Below are 25,617 nucleotides of genomic sequence, written 5' to 3' on the forward strand. Positions count from 1 at the left end.
GACTAGTCTTAAGCCTTGTCTACAAAACTGGGCATTGAATGCTTAAAGTTTTGTTTAGCTTGTAATTACGTTTAACCATATGACTTAAAGAAGGCGATTATTCTGCTCGGTTTCGACTAGGGACCTTTCACGTCAGGAGAATGCGACAGTCATTAAAAGAACATAGTACGTGACATAATAGAGGCTGAATTTGACAATCCCAAAAAGCTTTCAATCAGGCCGATACGCAGTGCAGCTATGTTTTACACCGATGGCATTTGCTCTGGTTGACGCCAAAACCTGAAAACTGTTTCTGCTCGGTCTCGAACCGAGGACCCTTCGCGTGTTAGGCGAACGTGATAACCAATACGCTATAGAAACTCTGAATTTCGCATAAATTTGCCAGTCACAAATTTTAAGGTGTTTCGGGGCAAGATTTTTCAGTTAAGAAATCTCAAACACTCATCTTAGTCTGGGACTATTCTTAAGCCTTGTCTACGAAACCGTGCATTGAATGCTTAAAGGTTTGGTTACCTTGTCATTATATTCCACTCTATGGCATAAAGCAGACTATGTTTCTGCTCGGTTTCGAAACGAGGACCTTTCGCGTGTTAGGCGAACGTGATAACCACTACACTACAGAAACTCTGAATTTGGCATAAATTTGCCAGTCACAAATTTTAAGGTGTTTCAGGGCAAGATTTTTCAGTTAAGGAATCTCAAACAATCATCTTAGTCTGGGACTAGTCTTAAGCCTTGTCTACGAAACCGTGCATTGAATGCTTAAAGGTTTGGTTACCTTGTCATTATTTTCCACTCTATGGCTTAAAGCAGACTATGTTTCTGCTCGGTTTGGAACCGAGGTCCTCTCGCGTGTTAGGCGAACGTGATAACCACTACACTACAGAAACTCTGAATTTCGCATAAATTTGCCAGTAACAAATTTTAAGGTGTTTCAGGGCAAGGTTTTTCAGTTAAGGAATCTCAAACAATCATCTTAGTCTGGGACTAGTCTTAAGCCTTGTCTACGAAACCGTGCATTGAATGCTTAAAGGTTTGGTTACCTTGTCATTATATTCCACTCTTTGGCTTAAAGTAGACTATGTTTCTGCTCGGTTTCGACTAGGGACCTTTCACGTCAGGAGAATGCGACAGTCACTAAAAGAACATAGTACGTGACATAATAGAGGCTGAATTTCGACAGTCTACAAAACCGTGCATTGAATGCTTAATGGTTTGGTTACCTTGTCATTATATTCCACTCTATGGCTTAAAACAGACTATGTTTCTGCTCGGTTTCGACTAGGGACCTTTGACGTCAGGAGAATGCGACAGTCACTAAAAGAACATAGTACGTGACATAATAGAGGCTGAATTTCGACAGTCTACAAAACCGTGCATTGAATGCTTAAAGGTTTGGTTACCTTGTCATTATATTCCACTCTATGGCTTAAAACAGACTATGTTTCTGCTCGGTTTCGAAACGAGGACCTTTCGCGTGTTAGGCGAACGTGATAACCACTACACTACAGAAACTCTGAATTTGGCATAAATTTGCCAGTCACAAATTTTAAGGTGTTTCAGGGCAAGATTTTTCAGTTAAGGAATCTCAAACAATCATCTTAGTCTGGGACTAGTCTTAAGCCTTGTCTACGAAACCGTGCATTGAATGCTTAAAGGTTTGGTTACCTTGTCATTATATTCCACTCTATGGCTTAAAGCAGACTATGTTTCTGCTCGGTTTCGAACCGAGGACCTCTCGCGTGTTAGGCGAACGTGATAACCACTACACTACAGAAACTCTTAATTTCGCATAAATTTGCCAGTAACAAATTTTAAGGTGTTTCAGGGCAAGGTTTTTCAGTTAAGGAATCTCAAACAATCATCTTAGTCTGGGACTAGTCTTAAGCCTTGTCTACGAAACCGTGCATTGAATGCTTAAAGGTTTGGTTACCTTGTCATTATATTCCACTCTATGGCTTAAAGCAGACTATGTTTCTGCTCGGTTTCGAACCGAGGACCATTTGCGTGTAAAGCAAACGTGATAACCACTACACTACAGAAACGTGGACAATTCCTGCGTACGTCGTCAAACTGGCGCTGGTTTAAAACAGACCACGCAAGTATTGTCTGACTTTGGCAAGAAACTTGCCAGTCACAAATTTGAAGGTATTCCAGGTCAAGTTTATTCAGGTAAGACATCTCGAACATTCATCTTAGTATGGGACTAGTCTTAAGCCTTGTCTACGAAACCGTGCATTGAATGCTTAAAGGTTTGGTTACCTTGTCATTATATTCCACTCTATGGCTTAAAGCAGACTATGTTTCTGCTCGGTTTCGACTAGGGACCTTTCACGTCAGGAGAATGCGACAGTCACTAAAAGAACATAGTACGTGACATAATAGAGGCTGAATTTCGACAGTCTACAAAACCGTGCATTGAATGCTTAAAGGTTTGGTTACCTTATCGTTATATTCCACTCTATGGCTTAAAGCAGACTATGTTTCTGCTCGGTTTCGACTAGGGACCTTTCACGTCAGGAGAATGCGACAGTCACTAAAAGAACATAGCTTGTAACATAATAGAGGCTGAATTTCGGCAGTCTATAAAAACCGTGCATTGAATGCTTAAAGGTTTAGTTACCTTGTCATTATATTCCACTCTATGGCTTAAAACAGACTATGTTTCTGCTCGGTTTCGAACCGAGGACCTTTCGCGTGTGAGGCGAACGTGATAACCACTACACTACAGAAACTCTGAATTTGGCAAGAAACTTGCCAGACACAAATTTGAAGGTGTTCCAGGTCAAGTTTATTCAGGTGAGACATCTCGAACATTCATTTCAGTATGGGACTAGTCTTAAGCCTTGTCTACAAAACAGTGCATTGAATGCTTAAGGTTTGGTTACCTTGTCGTTATATTCCACTCTATGGCTTAAAGCAGACTATGTTTCTGCTCGGTTTCGACTAGGGACCTTTCACGTCAGGAGAATGCGACAGTCACTAAAAGAACATAGTACTTGACATAATAGAGGCTGAATTTCGACAGTCTACAAAACCGTGCATTGAATGCTTAAAGGTTTGGTTACCTTGTCATTATATTGCTCTCTATGGCTTAAAGCACACTATGTTTCTGCTCGGTTTCGAACCGAGGACCTTTTGCGTGTGAAGCAAACGTGATAACCACTACACTACAGAAACGTGTACAATTCCTGCGTACGTCGTCAAACTGGCGCTGGTTTAAAACAGACCACGCAAGCATTGTCTGACTTTGGCAAGAAACTTGCCAGTCACAAATTTGAAGGTGCAATGCGTCAGGGGAATGCGACAGTCACTAAAAGAACATAGTACGTGACATAATAGAGGCTGAATTTCGACAGTCTACAAAACCGTGCATTGAATGCTTAAAGGTTTGGTTACCTTGTCATTATATTCCACTCTATGGCTTAAAGCAGACTCTGTTTCTGCTCGGTTTCTAACCGAGGACCTTTCGCGTGTTAGGCGAACGTGATAACCACTACACTACAGAAACTCTGAACTTCGCATAAATTTGCCAGTAACAAATTTTAAGGTGTTTCAGGGCAAGATTTTTCAGTTAAGAAATCTCAAACAATCATCTTAGTCTGGGACTAGTCTTAAGCCTTGTCTACGAAACCGTGCATTGAATGCTTAAAGGTTTGGTTACCTTGTCATTATATTCCACTCTATGGCTTAAAGCAGACTATGTTTCTGCTTGGTTTCGAACCGAGGACCTTTTGCGTGTAAAGCAAACGTGATAACCACTACAAAACAGAAACGTGGACAATTCCTGCGTACGTCGTCAACCTGGCGCTGGTTTAAAACAGACCACGCAACTATTGTCTGACTTTGGCAAGAAACTTGCCAGTCACAAATTTGAAGGTATTCCAGGTCAAGTTTATTCAGGTAAGACATCTCGAACATTCATCTTAGTCTGGGACTAGTCTTAAGCCTTGTCTACAAAACTGGGCATTGAATGCTTAAAGTTTTGTTTAGCTCGTAATTACGTTTAACCATATGACTTAAAGAAGGCGATTATTCTGCTCGGTTTCGACTAGGGACCTTTCACGTCAGGAGAATGCGACAGTCATTAAAAGAACATAGTACGTGACATAATAGAGGCTGAATTTGACAATCCCAAAAAGCTTTCAATCAGGCCGATACGCAGTGCAGCTATGTTTTACACCGATGGCATTTGCTCTTGTTGACGCCAAAACCTGAAAACTGTTTCTGCTCGGTCTCGAACCGAGGACCCTTCGCGTGTTAGGCGAACGTGATAACCAATACGCTATAGAAACTCTGAATTTCGCATAAATTTGCCAGTCACAAATTTTAAGGTGTTTCGGGGCAAGATTTTTCAGTTAAGAAATCTCAAACACTCATCTTAGTCTGGGACTATTCTTAAGCCTTGTCTACGAAACCGTGCATTGAATGCTTAAAGGTTTGGTTACCTTGTCATTATATTCCACTCTATGGCATAAAGCAGACTATGTTTCTGCTCGGTTTCGAACCGAGGACCTTTTGCGTGTAAAGCAAACGTGATAACCACTACAAAACAGAAACGTGGACAATTCCTGCGTACGTCGTCAACCTGGCGCTGGTTTAAAACAGACCACGCAACTATTGTCTGACTTTGGCAAGAAACTTGCCAGTCACAAATTTGAAGGTATTCCAGGTCAAGTTTATTCAGGTAAGACATCTCGAACATTCATCTTAGTCTGGGACTAGTCTTAAGCCTTGTCTACAAAACTGGGCATTGAATGCTTAAAGTTTTGTTTAGCTTGTAATTACGTTTAACCATATGACTTAAAGAAGGCGATTATTCTGCTCGGTTTCGACTAGGGACCTTTCACGTCAGGAGAATGCGACAGTCATTAAAAGAACATAGTACGTGACATAATAGAGGCTGAATTTGACAATCCCAAAAAGCTTTCAATCAGGCCGATACGCAGTGCAGCTATGTTTTACACCGATGGCATTTGCTCTGGTTGACGCCAAAACCTGAAAACTGTTTCTGCTCGGTCTCGAACCGAGGACCCTTCGCGTGTTAGGCGAACGTGATAACCAATACGCTATAGAAACTCTGAATTTCGCATAAATTTGCCAGTCACAAATTTTAAGGTGTTTCGGGGCAAGATTTTTCAGTTAAGAAATCTCAAACACTCATCTTAGTCTGGGACTATTCTTAAGCCTTGTCTACGAAACCGTGCATTGAATGCTTAAAGGTTTGGTTACCTTGTCATTATATTCCACTCTATGGCATAAAGCAGACTATGTTTCTGCTCGGTTTCGAAACGAGGACCTTTCGCGTGTTAGGCGAACGTGATAACCACTACACTACAGAAACTCTGAATTTGGCATAAATTTGCCAGTCACAAATTTTAAGGTGTTTCAGGGCAAGATTTTTCAGTTAAGGAATCTCAAACAATCATCTTAGTCTGGGACTAGTCTTAAGCCTTGTCTACGAAACCGTGCATTGAATGCTTAAAGGTTTGGTTACCTTGTCATTATTTTCCACTCTATGGCTTAAAGCAGACTATGTTTCTGCTCGGTTTGGAACCGAGGTCCTCTCGCGTGTTAGGCGAACGTGATAACCACTACACTACAGAAACTCTGAATTTCGCATAAATTTGCCAGTAACAAATTTTAAGGTGTTTCAGGGCAAGGTTTTTCAGTTAAGGAATCTCAAACAATCATCTTAGTCTGGGACTAGTCTTAAGCCTTGTCTACGAAACCGTGCATTGAATGCTTAAAGGTTTGGTTACCTTGTCATTATATTCCACTCTTTGGCTTAAAGTAGACTATGTTTCTGCTCGGTTTCGACTAGGGACCTTTCACGTCAGGAGAATGCGACAGTCACTAAAAGAACATAGTACGTGACATAATAGAGGCTGAATTTCGACAGTCTACAAAACCGTGCATTGAATGCTTAATGGTTTGGTTACCTTGTCATTATATTCCACTCTATGGCTTAAAACAGACTATGTTTCTGCTCGGTTTCGACTAGGGACCTTTGACGTCAGGAGAATGCGACAGTCACTAAAAGAACATAGTACGTGACATAATAGAGGCTGAATTTCGACAGTCTACAAAACCGTGCATTGAATGCTTAAAGGTTTGGTTACCTTGTCATTATATTCCACTCTATGGCTTAAAACAGACTATGTTTCTGCTCGGTTTCGAAACGAGGACCTTTCGCGTGTTAGGCGAACGTGATAACCACTACACTACAGAAACTCTGAATTTGGCATAAATTTGCCAGTCACAAATTTTAAGGTGTTTCAGGGCAAGATTTTTCAGTTAAGGAATCTCAAACAATCATCTTAGTCTGGGACTAGTCTTAAGCCTTGTCTACGAAACCGTGCATTGAATGCTTAAAGGTTTGGTTACCTTGTCATTATATTCCACTCTATGGCTTAAAGCAGACTATGTTTCTGCTCGGTTTCGAACCGAGGACCTCTCGCGTGTTAGGCGAACGTGATAACCACTACACTACAGAAACTCTTAATTTCGCATAAATTTGCCAGTAACAAATTTTAAGGTGTTTCAGGGCAAGGTTTTTCAGTTAAGGAATCTCAAACAATCATCTTAGTCTGGGACTAGTCTTAAGCCTTGTCTACGAAACCGTGCATTGAATGCTTAAAGGTTTGGTTACCTTGTCATTATATTCCACTCTATGGCTTAAAGCAGACTATGTTTCTGCTCGGTTTCGAACCGAGGACCATTTGCGTGTAAAGCAAACGTGATAACCACTACACTACAGAAACGTGGACAATTCCTGCGTACGTCGTCAAACTGGCGCTGGTTTAAAACAGACCACGCAAGTATTGTCTGACTTTGGCAAGAAACTTGCCAGTCACAAATTTGAAGGTATTCCAGGTCAAGTTTATTCAGGTAAGACATCTCGAACATTCATCTTAGTATGGGACTAGTCTTAAGCCTTGTCTACGAAACCGTGCATTGAATGCTTAAAGGTTTGGTTACCTTGTCATTATATTCCACTCTATGGCTTAAAGCAGACTATGTTTCTGCTCGGTTTCGACTAGGGACCTTTCACGTCAGGAGAATGCGACAGTCACTAAAAGAACATAGTACGTGACATAATAGAGGCTGAATTTCGACAGTCTACAAAACCGTGCATTGAATGCTTAAAGGTTTGGTTACCTTATCGTTATATTCCACTCTATGGCTTAAAGCAGACTATGTTTCTGCTCGGTTTCGACTAGGGACCTTTCACGTCAGGAGAATGCGACAGTCACTAAAAGAACATAGCTTGTAACATAATAGAGGCTGAATTTCGGCAGTCTATAAAAACCGTGCATTGAATGCTTAAAGGTTTAGTTACCTTGTCATTATATTCCACTCTATGGCTTAAAACAGACTATGTTTCTGCTCGGTTTCGAACCGAGGACCTTTCGCGTGTGAGGCGAACGTGATAACCACTACACTACAGAAACTCTGAATTTGGCAAGAAACTTGCCAGACACAAATTTGAAGGTGTTCCAGGTCAAGTTTATTCAGGTGAGACATCTCGAACATTCATTTCAGTATGGGACTAGTCTTAAGCCTTGTCTACAAAACAGTGCATTGAATGCTTAAGGTTTGGTTACCTTGTCGTTATATTCCACTCTATGGCTTAAAGCAGACTATGTTTCTGCTCGGTTTCGACTAGGGACCTTTCACGTCAGGAGAATGCGACAGTCACTAAAAGAACATAGTACTTGACATAATAGAGGCTGAATTTCGACAGTCTACAAAACCGTGCATTGAATGCTTAAAGGTTTGGTTACCTTGTCATTATATTCCACTCTATGGCTTAAAGCAAACTATGTTTCTGCTCGGTTTCGAACCGAGGACCTTTTGCGTGTGAAGCAAACGTGATAACCACTACACTACAGAAACGTGTACAATTCCTGCGTACGTCGTCAAACTGGCGCTGGTTTAAAACAGACCACGCAAGCATTGTCTGACTTTGGCAAGAAACTTGCCAGTCACAAATTTGAAGGTGCAATGCGTCAGGGGAATGCGACAGTCACTAAAAGAACATAGTACGTGACATAATAGAGGCTGAATTTCGACAGTCTACAAAACCGTGCATTGAATGCTTAAAGGTTTGGTTACCTTGTCATTATATTCCACTCTATGGCTTAAAGCAGACTCTGTTTCTGCTCGGTTTCTAACCGAGGACCTTTCGCGTGTTAGGCGAACGTGATAACCACTACACTACAGAAACTCTGAACTTCGCATAAATTTGCCAGTAACAAATTTTAAGGTGTTTCAGGGCAAGATTTTTCAGTTAAGAAATCTCAAACAATCATCTTAGTCTGGGACTAGTCTTAAGCCTTGTCTACGAAACCGTGCATTGAATGCTTAAAGGTTTGGTTACCTTGTCATTATATTCCACTCTATGGCTTAAAGCAGACTATGTTTCTGCTCGGTTTCGAACCGAGGACCTTTTGCGTGTAAAGCAAACGTGATAACCACTACAAAACAGAAACGTGGACAATTCCTGCGTACGTCGTCAACCTGGCGCTGGTTTAAAACAGACCACGCAACTATTGTCTGACTTTGGCAAGAAACTTGCCAGTCACAAATTTGAAGGTATTCCAGGTCAAGTTTATTCAGGTAAGACATCTCGAACATTCATCTTAGTCTGGGACTAGTCTTAAGCCTTGTCTACAAAACTGGGCATTGAATGCTTAAAGTTTTGTTTAGCTCGTAATTACGTTTAACCATATGACTTAAAGAAGGCGATTATTCTGCTCGGTTTCGACTAGGGACCTTTCACGTCAGGAGAATGCGACAGTCATTAAAAGAACATAGTACGTGACATAATAGAGGCTGAATTTGACAATCCCAAAAAGCTTTCAATCAGGCCGATACGCAGTGCAGCTATGTTTTACACCGATGGCATTTGCTCTTGTTGACGCCAAAACCTGAAAACTGTTTCTGCTCGGTCTCGAACCGAGGACCCTTCGCGTGTTAGGCGAACGTGATAACCAATACGCTATAGAAACTCTGAATTTCGCATAAATTTGCCAGTCACAAATTTTAAGGTGTTTCGGGGCAAGATTTTTCAGTTAAGAAATCTCAAACACTCATCTTAGTCTGGGACTATTCTTAAGCCTTGTCTACGAAACCGTGCATTGAATGCTTAAAGGTTTGGTTACCTTGTCATTATATTCCACTCTATGGCATAAAGCAGACTATGTTTCTGCTCGGTTTCGAACCGAGGACCTTTTGCGTGTAAAGCAAACGTGATAACCACTACAAAACAGAAACGTGGACAATTCCTGCGTACGTCGTCAACCTGGCGCTGGTTTAAAACAGACCACGCAACTATTGTCTGACTTTGGCAAGAAACTTGCCAGTCACAAATTTGAAGGTATTCCAGGTCAAGTTTATTCAGGTAAGACATCTCGAACATTCATCTTAGTCTGGGACTAGTCTTAAGCCTTGTCTACAAAACTGGGCATTGAATGCTTAAAGTTTTGTTTAGCTTGTAATTACGTTTAACCATATGACTTAAAGAAGGCGATTATTCTGCTCGGTTTCGACTAGGGACCTTTCACGTCAGGAGAATGCGACAGTCATTAAAAGAACATAGTACGTGACATAATAGAGGCTGAATTTGACAATCCCAAAAAGCTTTCAATCAGGCCGATACGCAGTGCAGCTATGTTTTACACCGATGGCATTTGCTCTGGTTGACGCCAAAACCTGAAAACTGTTTCTGCTCGGTCTCGAACCGAGGACCCTTCGCGTGTTAGGCGAACGTGATAACCAATACGCTATAGAAACTCTGAATTTCGCATAAATTTGCCAGTCACAAATTTTAAGGTGTTTCGGGGCAAGATTTTTCAGTTAAGAAATCTCAAACACTCATCTTAGTCTGGGACTATTCTTAAGCCTTGTCTACGAAACCGTGCATTGAATGCTTAAAGGTTTGGTTACCTTGTCATTATATTCCACTCTATGGCATAAAGCAGACTATGTTTCTGCTCGGTTTCGAAACGAGGACCTTTCGCGTGTTAGGCGAACGTGATAACCACTACACTACAGAAACTCTGAATTTGGCATAAATTTGCCAGTCACAAATTTTAAGGTGTTTCAGGGCAAGATTTTTCAGTTAAGGAATCTCAAACAATCATCTTAGTCTGGGACTAGTCTTAAGCCTTGTCTACGAAACCGTGCATTGAATGCTTAAAGGTTTGGTTACCTTGTCATTATTTTCCACTCTATGGCTTAAAGCAGACTATGTTTCTGCTCGGTTTGGAACCGAGGTCCTCTCGCGTGTTAGGCGAACGTGATAACCACTACACTACAGAAACTCTGAATTTCGCACAAATTTGCCAGTAACAAATTTTAAGGTGTTTCAGGGCAAGGTTTTTCAGTTAAGGAATCTCAAACAATCATCTTAGTCTGGGACTAGTCTTAAGCCTTGTCTACGAAACCGTGCATTGAATGCTTAAAGGTTTGGTTACCTTGTCATTATATTCCACTCTTTGGCTTAAAGTAGACTATGTTTCTGCTCGGTTTCGACTAGGGACCTTTCACGTCAGGAGAATGCGACAGTCACTAAAAGAACATAGTACGTGACATAATAGAGGCTGAATTTCGACAGTCTACAAAACCGTGCATTGAATGCTTAATGGTTTGGTTACCTTGTCATTATATTCCACTCTATGGCTTAAAACAGACTATGTTTCTGCTCGGTTTCGACTAGGGACCTTTGACGTCAGGAGAATGCGACAGTCACTAAAAGAACATAGTACGTGACATAATAGAGGCTGAATTTCGACAGTCTACAAAACCGTGCATTGAATGCTTAAAGGTTTGGTTACCTTGTCATTATATTCCACTCTATGGCTTAAAACAGACTATGTTTCTGCTCGGTTTCGAAACGAGGACCTTTCGCGTGTTAGGCGAACGTGATAACCACTACACTACAGAAACTCTGAATTTGGCATAAATTTGCCAGTCACAAATTTTAAGGTGTTTCAGGGCAAGATTTTTCAGTTAAGGAATCTCAAACAATCATCTTAGTCTGGGACTAGTCTTAAGCCTTGTCTACGAAACCGTGCATTGAATGCTTAAAGGTTTGGTTACCTTGTCATTATATTCCACTCTATGGCTTAAAGCAGACTATGTTTCTGCTCGGTTTCGAACCGAGGACCTCTCGCGTGTTAGGCGAACGTGATAACCACTACACTACAGAAACTCTTAATTTCGCATAAATTTGCCAGTAACAAATTTTAAGGTGTTTCAGGGCAAGGTTTTTCAGTTAAGGAATCTCAAACAATCATCTTAGTCTGGGACTAGTCTTAAGCCTTGTCTACGAAACCGTGCATTGAATGCTTAAAGGTTTGGTTACCTTGTCATTATATTCCACTCTATGGCTTAAAGCAGACTATGTTTCTGCTCGGTTTCGAACCGAGGACCATTTGCGTGTAAAGCAAACGTGATAACCACTACACTACAGAAACGTGGACAATTCCTGCGTACGTCGTCAAACTGGCGCTGGTTTAAAACAGACCACGCAAGTATTGTCTGACTTTGGCAAGAAACTTGCCAGTCACAAATTTGAAGGTATTCCAGGTCAAGTTTATTCAGGTAAGACATCTCGAACATTCATCTTAGTATGGGACTAGTCTTAAGCCTTGTCTACGAAACCGTGCATTGAATGCTTAAAGGTTTGGTTACCTTGTCATTATATTCCACTCTATGGCTTAAAGCAGACTATGTTTCTGCTCGGTTTCGAACCGAGGACCTTTTGCGTGTAAAGCAAACGTGATAACCACTACAAAACAGAAACGTGGACAATTCCTGCGTACGTCGTCAACCTGGCGCTGGTTTAAAACAGACCACGCAACTATTGCCTGACTTTGGCAAGAAACTTGCCAGTCACAAATTTGAATGTATTCCAGGTCAAGTTTATTCAGGTAAGACATCTCGAACGTTCATCTTAGTCTGGGACTAGTCTTAAGCGTTGTCTACAAAACTGGGCATTGCATGCTTAAAGTTTTGTTTAGCTTGTAATTACGTTTAACCATATGACTTAAAGAAGGCGATTATTCTGCTCGGTTTCGACTAGGGACCATTCACGTCAGGAGAATGCGACAGTCATTAAAAGAACATAGTACGTGACATAATAGAGGCTGAATTTGACAATCCCAAAAAGCTTTCAATCAGGCCGATACGCAGTGCAGCTACGTTTTACACCGATGGCATTTGCTCTGGTTGACGCCAAAACCTGAAAACTGTTTCTGCTCGGTCTCGAACCGAGGACCCTTCGCGTGTTAGGCGAACGTGATAACCAATACGCTAAAGAAACTCTGAATTTCGCATAAATTTGCCAGTCACAAATTTTAAGGTGTTTCAGGGCAAGATTTTTCAGTTAAGAAATCTCAAACACTCATCTTAGTCTGGGACTAGTCTTAAGCCTTGTCTACGAAACCGTGCATTGAATGCTTAAAGGTTTGGTTACCTTGTCATTATATTCCACTCTATGGCATGAAGCAGACTATGTTTCTGCTCGGTTTCGAACCGAGGACCTTTTGCGTGTAAAGCAAACGTGATAACCACTACACTTCAGAAACTCTGAATTTCGCATAAATTTGCCAGTAACAAATTTTAAGGTGTTTCAGGGCAAGATTTTTCAGTTAAGGAATCTCAAACAATCATCTTAGTCTGGGACTAGTCTTAAGCCTTGTCTACGAAACCGTGCATTGAATGCTTAAAGGTTTGGTTACCTTGTCATTATATTCCACTCTATGGCTTAAAGCAGACTATGTTTCTGCTCGGTTTCGACTAGGGACCTTTCACGTCAGGAGAATGCGACAGTCACTAAAAGAACATAGTACGTGACATAATAGAGGCTGAATTTCGACAGTCTACAAAACCGTGCATTGAATGCTTAAAGGTTTGGTTACCTTATCGTTATATTCCACTCTATGGCTTAAAGCAGACTATGTTTCTGCTCGGTTTCGACTAGGGACCTTTCACGTCAGGAGAATGCGACAGTCACTAAAAGAACATAGCTTGTAACATAATAGAGGCTGAATTTCGGCAGTCTATAAAAACCGTGCATTGAATGCTTAAAGGTTTAGTTACCTTGTCATTATATTCCACTCTATGGCTTAAAACAGACTATGTTTCTGCTCGGTTTCGAACCGAGGACCTTTCGCGTGTGAGGCGAACGTGATAACCACTACACTACAGAAACTCTGAATTTGGCAAGAAACTTGCCAGACACAAATTTGAAGGTGTTCCAGGTCAAGTTTATTCAGGTGAGACATCTCGAACATTCATTTCAGTATGGGACTAGTCTTAAGCCTTGTCTACAAAACAGTGCATTGAATGCTTAAGGTTTGGTTACCTTGTCGTTATATTCCACTCTATGGCTTAAAGCAGACTATGTTTCTGCTCGGTTTCGACTAGGGACCTTTCACGTCAGGAGAATGCGACAGTCACTAAAAGAACATAGTACTTGACATAATAGAGGCTGAATTTCGACAGTCTACAAAACCGTGCATTGAATGCTTAAAGGTTTGGTTACCTTGTCATTATATTGCTCTCTATGGCTTAAAGCACACTATGTTTCTGCTCGGTTTCGAACCGAGGACCTTTTGCGTGTGAAGCAAACGTGATAACCACTACACTACAGAAACGTGTACAATTCCTGCGTACGTCGTCAAACTGGCGCTGGTTTAAAACAGACCACGCAAGCATTGTCTGACTTTGGCAAGAAACTTGCCAGTCACAAATTTGAGGGTGCAATGCGTCAGGGGAATGCGACAGTCACTAAAAGAACATAGTACGTGACATAATAGAGGCTGAATTTCGACAGTCTACAAAACCGTGCATTGAATGCTTAAAGGTTTGGTTACCTTGTCATTATATTCCACTCTATGGCTTAAAGCAGACTCTGTTTCTGCTCGGTTTCGAACCGAGGACCTTTCGCGTGTTAGGCGAACGTGATAACCACTACACTACAGAAACTCTGAACTTCGCATAAATTTGCCAGTAACAAATTTTAAGGTGTTTCAGGGCAAGATTTTTCAGTTAAGAAATCTCAAACAATCATCTTAGTCTGGGACTAGTCTTAAGCCTTGTCTACGAAACCGTGCATTGAATGCTTAAAGGTTTGGTTACCTTGTCATTATATTCCACTCTATGGCTTAAAGCAGACTATGTTTCTGCTCGGTTTCGAACCGAGGACCTTTTGCGTGTAAAGCAAACGTGATAACCACTACACTTCAGAAACTCTGAATTTCGCATAAATTTGCCAGTAACAAATTTTAAGGTGTTTCAGGGCAAGATTTTTCAGTTAAGAAATCTCAAACAATCATCTTAGTCTGGGACTAGTCTTAAGCCTTGTCTACGAAACCGTGCATTGAATGCTTAAAGGTTTGGTTACCTTGTCATTATATTCCACTCTATGGCTTAAAGCAGACTCTGTTTCTGCTCGGTTTCTAACCGAGGACCTTTCGCGTGTTAGGCGAACGTGATAACCACTACACTACAGAAACTCTGAACTTCGCATAAATTTGCCAGTAACAAATTTTAAGGTGTTTCAGGGCAAGATTTTTCAGTTAAGAAATCTCAAACAATCATCTTAGTCTGGGACTAGTCTTAAGCCTTGTCTACGAAACCGTGCATTGAATGCTTAAAGGTTTGGTTACCTTGTCATTATATTCCACTCTATGGCTTAAAGCAGACTATGTTTCTGCTCGGTTTCGAACCGAGGACCTTTTGCGTGTAAAGCAAACGTGATAACCACTACAAAACAGAAACGTGGACAATTCCTGCGTACGTCGTCAACCTGGCGCTGGTTTAAAACAGACCACGCAACTATTGTCTGACTTTGGCAAGAAACTTGCCAGTCACAAATTTGAAGGTATTCCAGGTCAAGTTTATTCAGGTAAGACATCTCGAACATTCATCTTAGTCTGGGACTAGTCTTAAGCCTTGTCTACAAAACTGGGCATTGAATGCTTAAAGTTTTGTTTAGCTCGTAATTACGTTTAACCATATGACTTAAAGAAGGCGATTATTCTGCTCGGTTTCGACTAGGGACCTTTCACGTCAGGAGAATGCGACAGTCATTAAAAGAACATAGTACGTGACATAATAGAGGCTGAATTTGACAATCCCAAAAAGCTTTCAATCAGGCCGATACGCAGTGCAGCTATGTTTTACACCGATGGCATTTGCTCTTGTTGACGCCAAAACCTGAAAACTGTTTCTGCTCGGTCTCGAACCGAGGACCCTTCGCGTGTTAGGCGAACGTGATAACCAATACGCTATAGAAACTCTGAATTTCGCATAAATTTGCCAGTCACAAATTTTAAGGTGTTTCGGGGCAAGATTTTTCAGTTAAGAAATCTCAAACACTCATCTTAGTCTGGGACTATTCTTAAGCCTTGTCTACGAAACCGTGCATTGAATGCTTAAAGGTTTGGTTACCTTGTCATTATATTCCACTCTATGGCATAAAGCAGACTATGTTTCTGCTCGGTTTCGAAACGAGGACCTTTCGCGTGTTAGGCGAACGTGATAACCACTACACTACAGAAACTCTGAATTTGGCATAAATTTGCCAGTCACAAATTTTAAGGTGTTTCAGGGCAAGATTTTTCAGTTAAGGAATCTCAAACAATCATCTTAGTCTGGGACTAGTCTTAAGCCTTGTCTACGAAACCGTGCATTGAATGCTTAAAGGTTTGGTTACCTTGTCATTATTTTCCACTCTATGGCTTAAAGCAGACTATGTTTCTGCTCGGTTTGGAACCGAGGTCCTCTCGCGTGTTAGGCGAACGTGATAACCACTACACTACAGAAACTCTGAATTTCGCATAAATTTGCCAGTAACAAATTTTAAGGTGTTTCAGGGCAAGGTTTTTCAGTTAAGGAATCTCAAACAATCATCTTAGTCTGGGACTAGTCTTAAGCCTTGTCTACGAAACCGTGCATTGAATGCTTAAAGGTTTGGTTACCTTGTCATTATATTCCACTCTTTGGCTTAAAGTAGACTATGTTTCTGCTCGGTTTCGACTAGGGACCTTTCACGTCAGGAGAATGCGACAGTCACTAAAAGAACATAGTACGTGACATAATAGAGGCTGAATTTCGACAGTCTACAAAACCGTGCATTGAATGCTTAATGGTTTGGTTACCTTGTCATTATATTCCACTCTATGGCTTAAAACAGACTATGTTTCTGCTCGGTTTCGACTAGGGACCTTTGACGTCAGGAGAATGCGACAGTCACTAAAAGAACATAGCTTGTAACATAATAGAGGCTGAATTTCGGCAGTCTATAAAAACCGTGCATTGAATGCTTAAAGGTTTGGTTACCTTGTCATTATATTCCACTCTATGGCTTAAAGCAGACTATGTTTCTGCTCGGTTTCGAACCGAGGACCTCTCGCGTGTTAGGCGAACGTGATAACCACTACACTACAGAAACTCTTAATTTCGCATAAATTTGCCAGTAACAAATTTTAAGGTGTTTCAGGGCAAGGTTTTTCAGTTAAGGAATCTCAAACAATCATCTTAGTCTGGGACTAGTCTTAAGCCTTGTCTACAAAACCGTGCATTGAATGCTTAAAGGTTTGGTTACCTTGTCATTATATTGCTCTCTATGGCTTAAAGCACACTATGTTTCTGCTCGGTTTCGAACCGAGGACCTTTTGCGTGTGAAGCAAACGTGATAACCACTACACTACAGAAACGTGTACAATTCCTGCGTACGTCGTCAAACTGGAGCTGGTTTAAAACAGACCACGCAAGCATTGTCTGACTTTGGCAAGAAACTTGCCAGTCACAAATTTGAAGGTGCAATGCGTCAGGGGAATGCGACAGTCACTAAAAGAACATAGTACGTGACATAATAGAGGCTGAATTTCGACAGTCTACAAAACCGTGCATTGAATGCTTAAAGGTTTGGTTACCTTGTCATTATATTCCACTCTATGGCTTAAAGCAGACTCTGTTTCTGCTCGGTTTCGAACCGAGGACCTTTCGCGTGTTAGGCGACCGTGATAACCACTACACTACAGAAACTCTGAATTTCGCATAAATTTGCCAGTAACAAATTTTAAGGTGTTTCAGGGCAAGATTTTTCAGTTAAGAAATCTCAAACAATCATCTTAGTCTGGGACTAGTCTTAAGCCTTGTCTACGAAACCGTGCATTGAATGCTTAAAGGTTTGGTTACCTTGTCATTATATTCCACTCTATGGCTTAAAGCAGACTATGTTTCTGCTCGGTTTCGAACCGAGGACCTTTTGCGTGTAAAGCAAACGTGATAACCACTACAAAACAGAAACGTGGACAATTCCTGCGTACGTCGTCAACCTGGCGCTGGTTTAAAACAGACCACGCAACTATTGTCTGACTTTGGCAAGAAACTTGCCAGTCACAAATTTGAAGGTATTCCAGGTCAAGTTTATTCAGGTAAGACATCTCGAACATTCATCTTAGTCTGGGACTAGTCTTAAGCCTTGTCTACAAAACTGGGCATTGAATGCTTAAAGTTTTGTTTAGCTTGTAATTACGTTTAACCATATGACTTAAAGAAGGCGATTATTCTGCTCGGTTTCGACTAGGGACCTTTCACGTCAGGAGAATGCGACAGTCATTAAAAGAACATAGTACGTGACATAATAGAGGCTGAATTTGACAATCCCAAAAAGCTTTCAATCAGGCCGATACGCAGTGCAGCTATGTTTTACACCGATGGCATTTGCTCTGGTTGACGCCAAAACCTGAAAACTGTTTCTGCTCGGTCTCGAACCGAGGACCCTTCGCGTGTTAGGCGAACGTGATAACCAATACGCTATAGAAACTCTGAATTTCGCATAAATTTGCCAGTCACAAATTTTAAGGTGTTTCGGGGCAAGATTTTTCAGTTAAGAAATCTCAAACACTCATCTTAGTCTGGGACTATTCTTAAGCCTTGTCTACGAAACCGTGCATTGAATGCTTAAAGGTTTGGTTACCTTGTCATTATATTCCACTCTATGGCATAAAGCAGACTATGTTTCTGCTCGGTTTCGAAACGAGGACCTTTCGCGTGTTAGGCGAACGTGATAACCACTACACTACAGAAACTCTGAATTTGGCATAAATTTGCCAGTCACAAATTTTAAGGTGTTTCAGGGCAAGATTTTTCAGTTAAGGAATCTCAAACAATCATCTTAGTCTGGGACTAGTCTTAAGCCTTGTCTACGAAACCGTGCATTGAATGCTTAAAGGTTTGGTTACCTTGTCATTATTTTCCACTCTATGGCTTAAAGCAGACTATGTTTCTGCTCGGTTTGGAACCGAGGTCCTCTCGCGTGTTAGGCGAACGTGATAACCACTACACTACAGAAACTCTGAATTTCGCATAAATTTGCCAGTAACAAATTTTAAGGTGTTTCAGGGCAAGGTTTTTCAGTTAAGGAATCTCAAACAATCATCTTAGTCTGGGACTAGTCTTAAGCCTTGTCTACGAAACCGTGCATTGAATGCTTAAAGGTTTGGTTACCTTGTCATTATATTCCACTCTTTGGCTTAAAGTAGACTATGTTTCTGCTCGGTTTCGACTAGGGACCTTTCACGTCAGGAGAATGCGACAGTCACTAAAAGAACATAGTACGTGACATAATAGAGGCTGAATTTCGACAGTCTACAAAACCGTGCATTGAATGCTTAATGGTTTGGTTACCTTGTCATTATATTCCACTCTATGGCTTAAAACAGACTATGTTTCTGCTCGGTTTCGACTAGGGACCTTTGACGTCAGGAGAATGCGACAGTCACTAAAAGAACATAGTACGTGACATAATAGAGGCTGAATTTCGACAGTCTACAAAACCGTGCATTGAATGCTTAAAGGTTTGGTTACCTTGTCATTATATTCCACTCTATGGCTTAAAACAGACTATGTTTCTGCTCGGTTTCGAAACGAGGACCTTTCGCGTGTTAGGCGAACGTGATAACCACTACACTACAGAAACTCTGAATTTGGCATAAATTTGCCAGTCACAAATTTTAAGGTGTTTCAGGGCAAGATTTTTCAGTTAAGGAATCTCAAACAATCATCTTAGTCTGGGACTAGTCTTAAGCCTTGTCTACGAAACCGTGCATTGAATGCTTAAAGGTTTGGTTACCTTGTCATTATATTCCACTCTATGGCTTAAAGCAGACTATGTTTCTGCTCGGTTTCGAACCGAGGACCTCTCGCGTGTTAGGCGAACGTGATAACCACTACACTACAGAAACTCTTAATTTCGCATAAATTTGCCAGTAACAAATTTTAAGGTGTTTCAGGGCAAGGTTTTTCAGTTAAGGAATCTCAAACAATCATCTTAGTCTGGGACTAGTCTTAAGCCTTGTCTACGAAACCGTGCATTGAATGCTTAAAGGTTTGGTTACCTTGTCATTATATTCCACTCTATGGCTTAAAGCAGACTATGTTTCTGCTCGGTTTCGAACCGAGGACCATTTGCGTGTAAAGCAAACGTGATAACCACTACACTACAGAAACGTGGACAATTCCTGCGTACGTCGTCAAACTGGCGCTGGTTTAAAACAGACCACGCAAGTATTGTCTGACTTTGGCAAGAAACTTGCCAGTCACAAATTTGAAGGTATTCCAGGTCAAGTTTATTCAGGTAAGACATCTCGAACATTCATCTTAGTATGGGACTAGTCTTAAGCCTTGTCTACGAAACCGTGCATTGAATGCTTAAAGGTTTGGTTACCTTGTCATTATATTCCACTCTATGGCTTAAAGCAGACTATGTTTCTGCTCGGTTTCGACTAGGGACCTTTCACGTCAGGAGAATGCGACAGTCACTAAAAGAACATAGTACGTGACATAATAGAGGCTGAATTTCGACAGTCTACAAAACCGTGCATTGAATGCTTAAAGGTTTGGTTACCTTATCGTTATATTCCACTCTATGGCTTAAAGCAGACTATGTTTCTGCTCGGTTTCGACTAGGGACCTTTCACGTCAGGAGAATGCGACAGTCACTAAAAGAACATAGCTTGTAACATAATAGAGGCTGAATTTCGGCAGTCTATAAAAACCGTGCATTGAATGCTTAAAGGTTTAGTTACCTTGTCATTATATTCCACTCTATGGCTTAAAACAGACTATGTTTCTGCTCGGTTTCGAACCGAGGACCTTTCGCGTGTGAGGCGAACGTGATAACCACTACACTACAGAAACTCTGAATTTGGCAAGAAACTTGCCAGACACAAATTTGAAGGTGTTCCAGGTCAAGTTTATTCAGGTGAGACATCTCGAACATTCATTTCAGTATGGGACTAGTCTTAAGCCTTGTCTACAAAACAGTGCATTGAATGCTTAAGGTTTGGTTACCTTGTCGTTATATTCCACTCTATGGCTTAAAGCAGACTATGTTTCTGCTCGGTTTCGACTAGGGACCTTTCACGTCAGGAGAATGCGACAGTCACTAAAAGAACATAGTACTTGACATAATAGAGGCTGAATTTCGACAGTCTACAAAACCGTGCATTGAATGCTTAAAGGTTTGGTTACCTTGTCATTATATTGCTCTCTATGGCTTAAAGCACACTATGTTTCTGCTCGGTTTCGAACCGAGGACCTTTTGCGTGTGAAGCAAACGTGATAACCACTACACTACAGAAACGTGTACAATTCCTGCGTACGTCGTCAAACTGGCGCTGGTTTAAAACAGACCACGCAAGCATTGTCTGACTTTGGCAAGAAACTTGCCAGTCACAAATTTGAAGGTGCAATGCGTCAGGGGAATGCGACAGTCACTAAAAGAACATAGTACGTGACATAATAGAGGCTGAATTTCGACAGTCTACAAAACCGTGCATTGAATGCTTAAAGGTTTGGTTACCTTGTCATTATATTCCACTCTATGGCTTAAAGCAGACTCTGTTTCTGCTCGGTTTCTAACCGAGGACCTTTCGCGTGTTAGGCGAACGTGATAACCACTACACTACAGAAACTCTGAACTTCGCATAAATTTGCCAGTAACAAATTTTAAGGTGTTTCAGGGCAAGATTTTTCAGTTAAGAAATCTCAAACAATCATCTTAGTCTGGGACTAGTCTTAAGCCTTGTCTACGAAACCGTGCATTGAATGCTTAAAGGTTTGGTTACCTTGTCATTATATTCCACTCTATGGCTTAAAGCAGACTATGTTTCTGCTTGGTTTCGAACCGAGGACCTTTTGCGTGTAAAGCAAACGTGATAACCACTACAAAACAGAAACGTGGACAATTCCTGCGTACGTCGTCAACCTGGCGCTGGTTTAAAACAGACCACGCAACTATTGTCTGACTTTGGCAAGAAACTTGCCAGTCACAAATTTGAAGGTATTCCAGGTCAAGTTTATTCAGGTAAGACATCTCGAACATTCATCTTAGTCTGGGACTAGTCTTAAGCCTTGTCTACAAAACTGGGCATTGAATGCTTAAAGTTTTGTTTAGCTCGTAATTACGTTTAACCATATGACTTAAAGAAGGCGATTATTCTGCTCGGTTTCGACTAGGGACCTTTCACGTCAGGAGAATGCGACAGTCATTAAAAGAACATAGTACGTGACATAATAGAGGCTGAATTTGACAATCCCAAAAAGCTTTCAATCAGGCCGATACGCAGTGCAGCTATGTTTTACACCGATGGCATTTGCTCTTGTTGACGCCAAAACCTGAAAACTGTTTCTGCTCGGTCTCGAACCGAGGACCCTTCGCGTGTTAGGCGAACGTGATAACCAATACGCTATAGAAACTCTGAATTTCGCATAAATTTGCCAGTCACAAATTTTAAGGTGTTTCGGGGCAAGATTTTTCAGTTAAGAAATCTCAAACACTCATCTTAGTCTGGGACTATTCTTAAGCCTTGTCTACGAAACCGTGCATTGAATGCTTAAAGGTTTGGTTACCTTGTCATTATATTCCACTCTATGGCATAAAGCAGACTATGTTTCTGCTCGGTTTCGAACCGAGGACCTTTTGCGTGTAAAGCAAACGTGATAACCACTACAAAACAGAAACGTGGACAATTCCTGCGTACGTCGTCAACCTGGCGCTGGTTTAAAACAGACCACGCAACTATTGTCTGACTTTGGCAAGAAACTTGCCAGTCACAAATTTGAAGGTATTCCAGGTCAAGTTTATTCAGGTAAGACATCTCGAACATTCATCTTAGTCTGGGACTAGTCTTAAGCCTTGTCTACAAAACTGGGCATTGAATGCTTAAAGTTTTGTTTAGCTTGTAATTACGTTTAACCATATGACTTAAAGAAGGCGATTATTCTGCTCGGTTTCGACTAGGGACCTTTCACGTCAGGAGAATGCGACAGTCATTAAAAGAACATAGTACGTGACATAATAGAGGCTGAATTTGACAATCCCAAAAAGCTTTCAATCAGGCCGATACGCAGTGCAGCTATGTTTTACACCGATGGCATTTGCTCTGGTTGACGCCAAAACCTGAAAACTGTTTCTGCTCGGTCTCGAACCGAGGACCCTTCGCGTGTTAGGCGAACGTGATAACCAATACGCTATAGAAACTCTGAATTTCGCATAAATTTGCCAGTCACAAATTTTAAGGTGTTTCGGGGCAAGATTTTTCAGTTAAGAAATCTCAAACACTCATCTTAGTCTGGGACTATTCTTAAGCCTTGTCTACGAAACCGTGCATTGAATGCTTAAAGGTTTGGTTACCTTGTCATTATATTCCACTCTATGGCATAAAGCAGACTATGTTTCTGCTCGGTTTCGAAACGAGGACCTTTCGCGTGTTAGGCGAACGTGATAACCACTACACTACAGAAACTCTGAATTTGGCATAAATTTGCCAGTCACAAATTTTAAGGTGTTTCAGGGCAAGATTTTTCAGTTAAGGAATCTCAAACAATCATCTTAGTCTGGGACTAGTCTTAAGCCTTGTCTACGAAACCGTGCATTGAATGCTTAAAGGTTTGGTTACCTTGTCATTATTTTCCACTCTATGGCTTAAAGCAGACTATGTTTCTGCTCGGTTTGGAACCGAGGTCCTCTCGCGTGTTAGGCGAACGTGATAACCACTACACTACAGAAACTCTGAATTTCGCATAAATTTGCCAGTAACAAATTTTAAGGTGTTTCAGGGCAAGGTTTTTCAGTTAAGGAATCTCAAACAATCATCTTAGTCTGGGACTAGTCTTAAGCCTTGTCTACGAAACCGTGCATTGAATGCTTAAAGGTTTGGTTACCTTGTCATTATATTCCACTCTTTGGCTTAAAGTAGACTATGTTTCTGCTCGGTTTCGACTAGGGACCTTTCACGTCAGGAGAATGCGACAGTCACTAAAAGAACATAGTACGTGACATAATAGAGGCTGAATTTCGACAGTCTACAAAACCGTGCATTGAATGCTTAATGGTTTGGTTACCTTGTCATTATATTCCACTCTATGGCTTAAAACAGACTATGTTTCTGCTCGGTTTCGACTAGGGACCTTTGACGTCAGGAGAATGCGACAGTCACTAAAAGAACATAGTACGTGACATAATAGAGGCTGAATTTCGACAGTCTACAAAACCGTGCATTGAATGCTTAAAGGTTTGGTTACCTTGTCATTATATTCCACTCTATGGCTTAAAACAGACTATGTTTCTGCTCGGTTTCGAAACGAGGACCTTTCGCGTGTTAGGCGAACGTGATAACCACTACACTACAGAAACTCTGAATTTGGCATAAATTTGCCAGTCACAAATTTTAAGGTGTTTCAGGGCAAGATTTTTCAGTTAAGGAATCTCAAACAATCATCTTAGTCTGGGACTAGTCTTAAGCCTTGTCTACGAAACCGTGCATTGAATGCTTAAAGGTTTGGTTACCTTGTCATTATATTCCACTCTATGGCTTAAAGCAGACTATGTTTCTGCTCGGTTTCGAACCGAGGACCTCTCGCGTGTTAGGCGAACGTGATAACCACTACACTACAGAAACTCTTAATTTCGCATAAATTTGCCAGTAACAAATTTTAAGGTGTTTCAGGGCAAGGTTTTTCAGTTAAGGAATCTCAAACAATCATCTTAGTCTGGGACTAGTCTTAAGCCTTGTCTACGAAACCGTGCATTGAATGCTTAAAGGTTTGGTTACCTTGTCATTATATTCCACTCTATGGCTTAAAGCAGACTATGTTTCTGCTCGGTTTCGAACCGAGGACCATTTGCGTGTAAAGCAAACGTGATAACCACTACACTACAGAAACGTGGACAATTCCTGCGTACGTCGTCAAACTGGCGCTGGTTTAAAACAGACCACGCAAGTATTGTCTGACTTTGGCAAGAAACTTGCCAGTCACAAATTTGAAGGTATTCCAGGTCAAGTTTATTCAGGTAAGACATCTCGAACATTCATCTTAGTATGGGACTAGTCTTAAGCCTTGTCTACGAAACCGTGCATTGAATGCTTAAAGGTTTGGTTACCTTGTCATTATATTCCACTCTATGGCTTAAAGCAGACTATGTTTCTGCTCGGTTTCGAACCGAGGACCTTTTGCGTGTAAAGCAAACGTGATAACCACTACAAAACAGAAACGTGGACAATTCCTGCGTACGTCGTCAACCTGGCGCTGGTTTAAAACAGACCACGCAACTATTGCCTGACTTTGGCAAGAAACTTGCCAGTCACAAATTTGAATGTATTCCAGGTCAAGTTTATTCAGGTAAGACATCTCGAACGTTCATCTTAGTCTGGGACTAGTCTTAAGCGTTGTCTACAAAACTGGGCATTGCATGCTTAAAGTTTTGTTTAGCTTGTAATTACGTTTAACCATATGACTTAAAGAAGGCGATTATTCTGCTCGGTTTCGACTAGGGACCATTCACGTCAGGAGAATGCGACAGTCATTAAAAGAACATAGTACGTGACATAATAGAGGCTGAATTTGACAATCCCAAAAAGCTTTCAATCAGGCCGATACGCAGTGCAGCTACGTTTTACACCGATGGCATTTGCTCTGGTTGACGCCAAAACCTGAAAACTGTTTCTGCTCGGTCTCGAACCGAGGACCCTTCGCGTGTTAGGCGAACGTGATAACCAATACGCTAAAGAAACTCTGAATTTCGCATAAATTTGCCAGTCACAAATTTTAAGGTGTTTCAGGGCAAGATTTTTCAGTTAAGAAATCTCAAACACTCATCTTAGTCTGGGACTAGTCTTAAGCCTTGTCTACGAAACCGTGCATTGAATGCTTAAAGGTTTGGTTACCTTGTCATTATATTCCACTCTATGGCATGAAGCAGACTATGTTTCTGCTCGGTTTCGAACCGAGGACCTTTTGCGTGTAAAGCAAACGTGATAACCACTACACTTCAGAAACTCTGAATTTCGCATAAATTTGCCAGTAACAAATTTTAAGGTGTTTCAGGGCAAGATTTTTCAGTTAAGGAATCTCAAACAATCATCTTAGTCTGGGACTAGTCTTAAGCCTTGTCTACGAAACCGTGCATTGAATGCTTAAAGGTTTGGTTACCTTGTCATTATATTCCACTCTATGGCTTAAAGCAGACTATGTTTCTGCTCGGTTTCGACTAGGGACCTTTCACGTCAGGAGAATGCGACAGTCACTAAA

General features: G+C 41.1%; 13 non-coding genes across 13 annotated transcripts; all 13 read right to left on the reverse strand.

Moving 5' to 3' along the window:
• Positions 1–1,707: 1,707 nt before the first annotated feature.
• trnav-aac (transfer RNA valine (anticodon AAC)) lies at positions 1,708–1,780 on the reverse strand. The gene has a single exon. It is a non-coding gene; the product is annotated as a tRNA-Val (tRNA).
• An 882-nt stretch (positions 1,781–2,662) lies between these two features.
• trnav-cac (transfer RNA valine (anticodon CAC)) lies at positions 2,663–2,735 on the reverse strand. Its single transcript has one exon. It is a non-coding gene; the product is annotated as a tRNA-Val (tRNA).
• Positions 2,736–3,107: 372 nt separating this feature from the next.
• Positions 3,108–3,180, reverse strand: trnav-cac (transfer RNA valine (anticodon CAC)). Its single transcript has one exon. It is a non-coding gene; the product is annotated as a tRNA-Val (tRNA).
• A 3,246-nt stretch (positions 3,181–6,426) lies between these two features.
• On the reverse strand, positions 6,427–6,499 carry trnav-aac (transfer RNA valine (anticodon AAC)). Its single transcript has one exon. It is a non-coding gene; the product is annotated as a tRNA-Val (tRNA).
• An 882-nt stretch (positions 6,500–7,381) lies between these two features.
• On the reverse strand, positions 7,382–7,454 carry trnav-cac (transfer RNA valine (anticodon CAC)). The gene has a single exon. It is a non-coding gene; the product is annotated as a tRNA-Val (tRNA).
• A 372-nt stretch (positions 7,455–7,826) lies between these two features.
• trnav-cac (transfer RNA valine (anticodon CAC)) lies at positions 7,827–7,899 on the reverse strand. The gene has a single exon. It is a non-coding gene; the product is annotated as a tRNA-Val (tRNA).
• Positions 7,900–11,145: 3,246 nt separating this feature from the next.
• trnav-aac (transfer RNA valine (anticodon AAC)) lies at positions 11,146–11,218 on the reverse strand. The gene has a single exon. It is a non-coding gene; the product is annotated as a tRNA-Val (tRNA).
• A 1,931-nt stretch (positions 11,219–13,149) lies between these two features.
• trnav-cac (transfer RNA valine (anticodon CAC)) lies at positions 13,150–13,222 on the reverse strand. The gene has a single exon. It is a non-coding gene; the product is annotated as a tRNA-Val (tRNA).
• A 372-nt stretch (positions 13,223–13,594) lies between these two features.
• On the reverse strand, positions 13,595–13,667 carry trnav-cac (transfer RNA valine (anticodon CAC)). The gene has a single exon. It is a non-coding gene; the product is annotated as a tRNA-Val (tRNA).
• A 258-nt stretch (positions 13,668–13,925) lies between these two features.
• On the reverse strand, positions 13,926–13,998 carry trnav-aac (transfer RNA valine (anticodon AAC)). Its single transcript has one exon. It is a non-coding gene; the product is annotated as a tRNA-Val (tRNA).
• Positions 13,999–16,660: 2,662 nt separating this feature from the next.
• trnav-cac (transfer RNA valine (anticodon CAC)) lies at positions 16,661–16,733 on the reverse strand. Its single transcript has one exon. It is a non-coding gene; the product is annotated as a tRNA-Val (tRNA).
• Positions 16,734–20,150: 3,417 nt separating this feature from the next.
• On the reverse strand, positions 20,151–20,223 carry trnav-cac (transfer RNA valine (anticodon CAC)). Its single transcript has one exon. It is a non-coding gene; the product is annotated as a tRNA-Val (tRNA).
• A 372-nt stretch (positions 20,224–20,595) lies between these two features.
• trnav-cac (transfer RNA valine (anticodon CAC)) lies at positions 20,596–20,668 on the reverse strand. Its single transcript has one exon. It is a non-coding gene; the product is annotated as a tRNA-Val (tRNA).
• Between the last annotated feature and the right edge of the window lie 4,949 nt (positions 20,669–25,617).

Source organism: Triplophysa dalaica, chromosome 5, assembly GCF_015846415.1.
Source record: "Triplophysa dalaica isolate WHDGS20190420 chromosome 5, ASM1584641v1, whole genome shotgun sequence".
Taxonomy (NCBI): Eukaryota; Metazoa; Chordata; class Actinopteri; order Cypriniformes; family Nemacheilidae; genus Triplophysa; species Triplophysa dalaica.